Consider the following 11289-nt stretch of genomic DNA (forward strand, 5'->3'; position numbering starts at 1 on the left):
CGGTAAACACTGACTAGAACCCATCTATCCACTAGGTAGTAGTGTACGGTAAACACTGACTAGAACCCATCTATCCACTAGGTAATAGTGTATGGTAAACACTGACTAGAACCCATCTATCCGCTAGGTAGTAGTGTATGGTAAACACTGACTAGAACCCATCTATCCACTAGGTAGTAGTGTACGGTAAACACTGTCTAGAACCCATCTATCCACTAGGTAATAGTGTAAGGTAAACACTGACTAGAACCCATCTATCCACTAGGTAGTAGCGTACGGTAAACACTGACTAGAACCCATCTATCCACTAGGTAGGAGTGTACGGTAAACACTGACTAGAACCCATCTAGGTAGTAGTGTACGGTAAACACTGACTCGAACCCGTCTATCCACTAGGTAGTAGGGTACGGTAAAACACTGACTAGAACCCATCTATCCGCTAGGTAGTAGTGTATGGTAAACACTGACTAGAACCCATCTATCCACTAGGTAGTAGTGTACGGTAAACACTGACTAGAACCCATTTATCCACTAGGTAGTAGTGTACGGTAATTACTGACTAGATCTAGAACCCATCTATCCACTAGGTAGTAGTGTACGGTAAACACTGACTAGATCTAGAACCCATCTATCCACTAGGTAGTAGTGTATGGTAAACACTGACTAGAACCCATCTATCCACTAGGTAGTAGTGTATGGTAAACACTGACTAGAACCCATCTATCCATTAGGTAGTAGTGTACGGTAAACACTGACTAGAACCCATCTATCCACCAGGTAGTAGTATATGGTAAACACTGACTAGAATCCATTTATCCACTAGGTAGTAGTGTACGGTAAACCCTGACTAGAACCCATCTATCCACTAGGTAGTAGTGTACGGTAAACACTGACTAGAACCATCTATCCACTAGGTAGTAGTGTACGGTAAACACTGACTAGAACCCATCTATCCACTAGGTAATAGTTTATGGTAAACACTGACTAGAACCAATTTATCCACTAGGTAATAGTGTATGGTAAACACTGACTAGAACCCATCTATCCACTAGGTAGTAGTGTACGGTAAACACTGTCTAGAACCCATCTATCCACTAGGTAGTAGTGTAAGGTAAACACTGACTAGAACCCATCTATCCACTAGGTAGTAGTGTACGGTAAACACTGACTAGAACCCATCTATCCACTAGGTAGTAGTGTACGGTAAACACTGACTAGAACCCATCTAGGTAGTAGTGTACGGTAAACACTGACTAGAACCCATCTATCCACTAGGTAATAGTGTATGGTAAACACTGACTAGATCCCATCTATCCACTAGGTAGTAGTGTACGGTAAACACTGACTAGAACCCATCTATCCACTAGGTAGTAGTGTACGGTAAACACTGACTAGAACCCATCTATCCACTAGGTAGTAGTGTAAGGTAAACACTGACTAGAACCCATCTATCCACTAGGTAGTAGTGTACGGTAAACACTGACTAGAACCCATCTATCCACTAGGTAGTAGTGTACGGTAAACACTGACTAGAACCCATCTATCCACTAGGTAGTAGTGTACGGTAAACACTGACTAGAACCCATCTATCCACTAGGTAGTAGTGTACGGTAAACACTGACTAGAACCCATCTATCCACTATGTAGTAGTGTACGGGAAACACTGACTAGAACCCATCTATCCACTAGGTAGTAGTGTACGGTAAACACTGACTAGAACCCATCTATCCACTAGCTGGTAGTGTACGGTAAACACTGACTAGAACCCATCTATCCACTAGGTAGTAGTGTACGGTAAACACTGACTAGAACCCATCTATCCACTAGGTAGTAGTGTACGGTAAACACTGACTAGAACCAATCTATCCACCAGGTAGTAGTGTATGGTAAACACTGACTAGAACCCATCTATCCACTAGGTAGTAGTATTTGGTAAACACTGACTAGAACCCATCTATCCACTAGGTAGTAGTGTACGGTAAACACTGACTAGAACCCATCTATCCACTAGGTAGTAGTGTACGGTAAACACTGACTAGAACCCATCTATCCAATAGGTAGTAGTGTACGGTAAACACTGACTAGAACCCATCTATCCACTAGGTAATAGTGTATGGTAAACACTGACTAGAACCCATCTATCCACTAGGTAGTAGTGTATGGTAAACACTGACTAGAACCCATCTATCCACTAGGTAGAATTGTACGGTAAACACTGTCTAGAACCCATCTATCCACTAGGGAGTAGTGTAAGGTAAACACTGACTAGAACCCATCTATCCACTAGGTAGTAGTGTACGGTAAACACTGACTAGAACCCATCTATCCACTAGGTAGTAGTGTACGGTAATCACTGACTAGAACCCTTCTATCCACTAGGTGGTAGTGTACGGTATACACTGACTAGAACCCATCTATCCACTAGGTAGTAGTGTACGGTAAACACTGACTAGAACCCATCTATCCACTAGGTAGTAGTGTACGGTAAACACTGACTAGAACTCATCTATCCTCTAGGTAGTAGAGTACGGTAAACACTGACTAGAACCCATCTATCCACTAGGTAGTAGTGTACGGTAAACACTGACTAGAATCCATCTATCCAATAGGTAGTAGTGTACGGTAAACACTGACTAGAACCCATCTATCCACTAGGTAGTAGTGTACGGTAAACACTGACTAGAACTCATCTATCCACTAGGTAATAGTGTATGGTAAACACTGACTAGAACCCATCTATCCGCTAGGTAGTAGTGTATGGTAAACACTGACTAGAACCCATCTATCCACTAGGTAGTAGTGTACGGTAAACACTGACTAGAACCCATCTATCCACTAGGTAGTAGTGTAAGGTAAACACTGACTAGAACCCATCTATCCACTAGGTAGTAGCGTACGGTAAACACTGACTAGAACCCATCTATCCACTAGGTAGGAGTGTACGGTAAACACTGACTAGAACCCATCTATCCACTAGGTAGTAAGGTACGGTAAACACTGACTAGAACCCATCTATCCACTAGGTAGTAGTGTACGGTAAACACTGACTAGAACCCATCTATCCACTAGGTAGTAGTGTACGGTAAACACTGACTAGAACCCATCTATCCACCAGGTAGTAGTGTATGGTAAACACTGACTAGAACCCATCTATCCACTAGGTAGTAGTATTTGGTAAACACTGACTAGAACCCATCTATCCACTAGGTAGTAGTGTACGGTAAACACTGACTAGAACCCATCTATCCACTAGGTAGTAGTGTACGGTAAACACTGACTAGAACCCATCTATCCAATAGGTAGTAGTGTACGGTAAACACTGACTAGAACCCATCTATCCACTAGGTAATAGTGTATGGTAAACACTGACTAGAACCCATCTATCCACTAGGTAGTAGTGTATGGTAAACACTGACTAGAACCCATCTATCCACTAGGTAGAATTGTACGGTAAACACTGTCGAGAACCCATCTATCCACGAGGGAGTAGTGTAAGGTAAACACTGACTAGAACCCATCTATCCACTAGGTAGTAGTGTACGGTAAACACTGACTAGAACCCATCTATCCACTAGGTAGTAGTGTACGGTAATCACTGACTAGAACCCTTCTATCCACTAGGTGGTAGTGTACGGTATACACTGACTAGAACCCATATATCCACTAGGTAGTAGTGTACGGTAAACACTGACTAGAACCCATCTATCCATTAGATAGTAGTGTACGGTAAACACTGACTAGAACCCATCTATCCACTAGGTAGTAGTGTACGGTAAACACTGACTAGAACCCATCTATCCACTAGGTAGTAGTGTAAGGTAAACACTGACTAGAACCCATCTATCCACTAGGTAGTAGTGTACGGTAAACACTGACTAGAACCCATCTATCCACTAGGTAGTAGTGTACGGTAAACACTGACTAGAACCCATCTATCCACCAGGTAGTAGTGTACGGTAAACACTGACTAGAACCCATTTATCCACTAGGTAGTAGTATATGGTAAACACTGACTAGAACCCATCTATCCACTAGGTAGTAGTGTACGGTAAACACTGACTAGAACCCATCTATCCACTAGGTAATAGTGTATGGTAAACACTGACTAGAACCCTTCTATCCACTAGGTGGTAGTGTACGGTATACACTGACTAGAACCCATATATCCACTAGGTAGTAGTGTACGGTAAACACTGACTAGAACCCATCTATCCACTAGGTAGTAGTGTACGGTAAACACTGACTAGAACCCATCTATCCACTAGGTAGTAGTGTACGGTAAACACTGACTAGAACTCATCTATCCTCTAGGTAGTAGAGTACGGTAAACACTGACTAGAACCCATCTATCCACTAGGTAGTAGTGTACGGTAAACACTGACTAGAATCCATCTATCCACTAGGTAGTAGTGTACGGTAAACACTGACTAGAACCCATCTATCCACTAGGTAGTAGTGTACGGTAAACACTGACTAGAACCCATCTATCCACTAGGTAATAGTGTATGGTAAACACTGACTAGAACCCATCTATCCGCTAGGTAGTAGTGTATGGTAAACACTGACTAGAACCCATCTATCCACTAGGTAGTAGTGTACGGTAAACACTGTCTAGAACCCATCTATCCACTAGGTAGTAGTGTAAGGTAAACACTGACTAGAACCCATCTATCCACTAGGTAGTAGCGTACGGTAAACACTGACTAGAACCCATCTATCCACTAGGTAGGAGTGTACGGTAAACACTGACTAGAACCCATCTAGGTAGTAGTGTACGGTAAACACTGACTCGAACCCGTCTATCCACTAGGTAGTAGGGTACGGTAAAACACTGACTAGAACCCATCTATCCGCTAGGTAGTAGTGTATGGTAAACACTGACTAGAACCCATCTATCCACTAGGTAGTAGTGTACGGTAAACACTGACTAGAACCCATCTATCCACTAGGTAGTAGTGTACGGTAATTACTGACTAGATCTAGAACCCATCTATCCACTAGGTAGTAGTGTACGGTAAACACTGACTAGATCTAGAACCCATCTATCCACTAGGTAGTAGTGTATGGTAAACACTGACTAGAACCCATCTATCCACTAGGTAGTAGTGTATGGTAAACACTGACTAGAACCCATCTATCCATTAGGTAGTAGTGTACGGTAAACACTGACTAGAACCCATCTATCCACCAGGTAGTAGTATATGGTAAACACTGACTAGAATCCATTTATCCACTAGGTAGTAGTGTACGGTAAACCCTGACTAGAACCCATCTATCCACTAGGTAGTAGTGTACGGTAAACACTGACTAGAACCATCTATCCACTAGGTAGTAGTGTATGGTAAACACTGACTAGAACCCATCTATCCACTAGGTAATAGTTTATGGTAAACACTGACTAGAACCAATTTATCCACTAGGTAATAGTGTATGGTAAACACTGACTAGAACCCATCTATCCACTAGGTAGTAGTGTACGGTAAACACTGTCTAGAACCCATCTATCCACTAGTTAGTAGTGTAAGGTAAACACTGACTAGAACCCATCTATCCACTAGGTAGTAGTGTACGGTAAACACTGACTAGAACCCATCTATCCACTAGGTAATAGTGTATGGTAAACACTGACTAGAACCCATCTATCCGCTAGGTAGTAGTGTATGGTAAACACTGACTAGAACCCATCTATCCACTAGGTAGTAGTGTACGGTAAACACTGACTAGAACCCATCTATCCACTAGGTAGTAGTGTAAGGTAAACACTGACTAGAACCCATCTATCCACTAGGTAGTAGCGTACGGTAAACACTGACTAGAACCCATCTATCCACTAGGTAGGAGTGTACGGTAAACACTGACTAGAACCCATCTATCCACTAGGTAGTAAGGTACGGTAAACACTGACTAGAACCCATCTATCCACTAGGTAGTAGTGTACGGTAAACACTGACTAGAACCCATCTATCCACTAGGTAGTAGTGTACGGTAAACACTGACTAGAACCCATCTATCCACCAGGTAGTAGTGTATAGTAAACACTGACTAGAACCCATCTATCCACTAGGTAGTAGTATTTGGTAAACACTGACTAGAACCCATCTATCCACTAGGTAGTAGTGTACGGTAAACACTGACTAGAACCCATCTATCCACTAGGTAGTAGTGTACGGTAAACACTGACTAGAACCCATCTATCCACTAGGTAGTAGTGTACGGTAAACACTGACTAGAACCCATCTATCCACTAGGTAATAGTGTATGGTAAACACTGACTAGAACCCATCTATCCACTAGGTAGTAGTGTATGGTAAACACTGACTAGAACCCATCTATCCACTAGGTAGAATTGTACGGTAAACACTGTCGAGAACCCATCTATCCACGAGGGAGTAGTGTAGGTAAACACTGACTAGAACCCATCTATCCACTAGTAGTAGTGTACGGTAAACACTGACTAGAACCCATCTATCCACTAGGTATAGTAGTAGGCGGTAATCACTGACTAGAACGCTTCTATCCACTGAGGTGGTAGTGTACGGTAGACACTGACTAGAACCCTATATATCCACTAGGTAGTAGTGTAAGCGGTACACACTGACTAGAACCCATCTATCCATTAGATAGTAGTGTACGGTAAACACGGACTAGAACCATCTATCCACTAGGTAGTAGTGGTACGGTAAACACTGACTAGATACCCTCTATCCATTAGATAGAACTGTCAGCTGCTACTACATACGAACTGTTAGCTGCTATACAACTGAACTCTGAACTGACAGCTGCTACTTCATACAGAACTGTTTGCTGCAACTACATACAGAAATGTTAGCTGCTACTACATACAGAAATGTTAGCTGCTACTTCATACAGAACTGTTAGCTGCTACTACATACAGAAATGTTAGCTGCTACTACATACAGAAATGTTAGCTGCTACTACATACAGAACTATCAGCTGCTAATTCATACAGAACTGTCAGCTGCTCTATACAGACTGTCAGCTGCTACTACATACAAACTGTCAGCTGCTACTACATACAGAAACTGTCAGCTGCTACTACATACAGAACTGTCAGCTGCTACACATACAAACTCAGCTGCTACTACATACAGATGTCACGGCTCCATACTGAACTGTCAGCTGTTACTAATTCAAAGACCTGTCAGCTGTTACTTCATACGACTGTCAGCTGTTACTTCATACAGAACTGTCAGCTGCTACTACATACAGAACTGTCAGCTGCTACTACATACAGAACTGTCAGCTGCTACTACATACAGAACTGTCAGCGCTACTACATACAGAACATGTCAGCTGCTAATTCATGACAGAACTGTCAGCTGCTACTTCATACAGAACTGTCACTGCTACTACATACAGAACTGTCAGCTGCTACTACATACAGAACTGTCAGCTGCTACTACATACAGAACTGTCAGCTGCTACTACATACAGAACTGTCAGCTGCTACTACATACAGAACTGTCAGCTGCTACTACATACTGAACTGTCAGCTGTTACTTCATACAGAACTGTCAGCTGTTACTTCATACAGAACTGTCAGCTGTTACTTCATACAGAACTGTCAGCTGCTACTACATACAGAACTGTCAGCTGCTACTACATACAGAACTGTCAGCTGCTACTACATACAGAACTGTCAGCTGCTACTACATACAGAACTGTCAGCTGCTAATTCATACAGTAGAATCTGTCCTGAACTGCTACTTCATACAGAACTGTCAGCTGCTACTTCATACAGAACTGTCAGCTGCTACTTCATACAGAACTGTCAGCTGCTACTTCATACAGAACTGTTTGCTGCTACTACATACATAACTGTCAGCTGCTTACTTCAACAGAATGTCAGCTCTACTCATACAGAATGTAGCTGCTACTCATACAGAACTGTTCTGCTGCTACTACATACATAACTGTCAGCTGCTACTAACATACAGAACTGTTCCAGATGCTACTACTACATACAGAACTGTCATGCTGTACTACATACAGAACTGGTCAGCTGCTACTACATACAGAAACTGTCAGCTGTTTACTACATACAGAACTGTCTAGCTGCTACTACATACAGAACTGTCAGCTGCTACTGACATACGAAACTGTTTAGCTGCTATCAGAACTGTCAGCTGCATATATTCACTGCTCTACATAACAGAACTGTAGCTGCTACTACATACAGAACTGTCAGCTGCTACTACATACAGAACTGTCAGGTGCTACTACATTCGACTGTTAGCTGTACAGAACTGTTAGCTGCTACTACATACAGAACTGCAGCTGCCTACTACATACAGAACTGTTAGCTGCTACTACATACGACTGTCAGTGACTACATACAGAAACTGTCAGGTGCTACTACATTCAGAACTGTTAGCTGCTACAGAGCTGTAAACTGCTACTACATACAGAACTGTCAGCTGCTACTACATACAGAACTGTCAGGTGCTACTACATTCAGAACTGTTAGCTGCTACAGAACTGTTAGCTGCTACTACATACAGAACTGTCAGCTGCTACTAAAGAACTTCAGTGCTACTACATTCGAACTGTAGCTGCTACAGAACTGTTAGCTGCTACTACATACAGAACTGTGCTGCTACTACATACAGAACTGTTAGCTGCTACTACTACAGACTGTCAGCTGCTACTACTACAGAACTGTCAGCTGCAACTATATTGATTGTTAGCTGTTACTACATACACGAACTGTTAGCTGCTACTACATACAGAACTGTCAGCTGCTACAGAACTGTTAGCTGCAACTATATATCATTGTTAGCTGCTACTAAAATACAGAACTGTTAGCTGCTACTACATACATAACTGTCAGCTGCTACTACATACAGGAACTGTCAGTGCTACTACATACAGACTGTCAGCTGCTACTTCATCATAATGCTGCTGCTACTACATACGAACTGTCCAGCTGTTACTACATACAGAACCTGTACAGCTGCTACTTCATACTAGAACTGTCAGCTGCTACTACATACAGAACTGTCAGCTGCTACTAACATACAGAACTGTCAGGTGCTACTACATTCAGAACTGTTAGCTGCTACAGAACTGTTAGCTGCTACTCCATACATGAACTGTCAGCTTGCTACTACATACAGAACTGTTAGCTGCTACTACATACAGAACTGTCAGCTGCTACTACATACAGAACTGTCGTGCTACTACATTCAGAACTGTTGACTGCTACAGAGCTGTAACTGCTACTACAACAGAACTGTCAGCTGCTACTACCTACAGAACTGTCAGTGCAACTACATTCAGACTGTTCGCTGCTACAGCGTTAGCTGCTACTACATACAGAACTGTCAGCTGCACTACATACAGAACTGTCAGTGCTACTACATTCAGAACTTTAGCTGCTACAGAACTGTTAGCTGCTACTACGTAGCAGAACTGTTAGCTGCTACTACATACAGAACTGTTAGCTGCTACTACATACAGAACTGTCATCTGCTACACATACAGAACTGTCAGCTGCTACAGAACTGTTAGCTGCAACTATTATAATTGTAGCATGTATACATACAGAACTGTTAGCTGCTACTACATACAGAACTGTCAGCTGCTACAGAACTGTTAGCTGCAACTATATATCTTGTTAGCTGCTACTACTACAGAACTGTTAGCTGCTACTACATACATAACTTCAGCTCTACTACATACAGAACTGTCAGCTGCTACTACATACAGAACTGTCAGCTGCTACTTCATACATACCTGTCTGCTGCTACTACATACAAATGTCAGCTGTTAACTACATACAGAACTGCAGCTGCTACTTCTACGAACTGTCAGCTGCTACTTCAACAGAACTGTCACTGCTACTCATACAGAACTGTCAGCTGCTACTTCATACAAGAACTGTATGCTGCTACTACATACGAACTGTCAGCTGCTACTTCATACAGAACTGTCAGCTGCTACTTCATACAGAACTGTCTGCTGCTACTACATACATAACTGTCAGCTGCTACTACATACAGAACTGTCAGATGCTACTACATACAGAACTGTCAGCTGCTACTACATACAGAACTGTCAGCTGCTACTACATACAGAACTGTCAGCTGTTACTACATACAGAACTGTTAGCTGCTACTACATACAGAACTGTCAGCTGCTACTACATACCGAACTGTTAGCTGCTACAGAACTGTCAGCTGCAACTATATATAATTGTTACTGACTACATCAGAACTGTCAGCTGCTACTACATACAGAACTGTCAGCTGCTACTCACATACAGAACTTCAGGTGCTACTACTTCAGAACTGTTAGCTGCTACAGAACTGTTAGCTGCTACTACATACAGAACTGTCAGCTGCTACTACATACAGAACTGTTAGCTGCTACTACATACAGAACTGTTAGCTGCTACTACATACAGAACTGTCAGCTGCTACTACATACAGAACTGTCAGGTGCTACTACATTCAGAACTGTTAGCTGCTACAGAGCTGTAAACTGCTACTACATACAGAACTGTCAGCTGCTACTACATACAGAACTGTCAGGTGCTACTACATTCAGAACTGTTAGCTGCTACAGAACTGTTAGCTGCTACTACATACAGAACTGTCAGCTGCTACTACATACAGAACTGTCAGGTGCTACTACATTCAGAACTGTTAGCTGCTACAGAACTGTTAGCTGCTACTACATACAGAACGTTAGCTGCTACTACATACAGAACTGTTAGCTGCTAACTACATACAGAACTGTCAGCTGCTACTACATACAGAACTGTCAGCTGCTACAGAACTGTTAGCTGCAACTATATATAATTGTTGCTGTTACTACATACAGAACTGTTTAGGCTGCTACTACATACAGAACTGTCAGCTGCTACAGAACTGTTAGCTGCAACTATATATCATTGTTAGCTGCTACTACATACAAGACTGTTAGCTGCTACTACATACATAACTGCAGCTGCTACTACATACAGAACTGTCAGCTGCTACTACATACAGAACTGTCAGCTGCTACTTCATACATAACTGTCTGCTGCTACTACATACAGAACTGTCAGCTGTTACTACATACAGAACTGTCAGCTGCTACTTCATACAGAACTGTCTGCTGCTACTACATACAGAACTGTCAGCTGTTACTACATACTGAATCTTCGTACAGAACTGCAGTACTACATACAGAACTTTCAGCTGCTACTACATACGAACTGTCAGCTGCTACTACCTACAAGAAACTGTCAGCTGCTACTTCCATACAGAACTGTTTGCTAGCTAC

This window comes from Salvelinus namaycush, chromosome 16 (genome assembly GCF_016432855.1).
Source record: "Salvelinus namaycush isolate Seneca chromosome 16, SaNama_1.0, whole genome shotgun sequence".
NCBI lineage: Eukaryota > Metazoa > Chordata > Actinopteri > Salmoniformes > Salmonidae > Salvelinus > Salvelinus namaycush.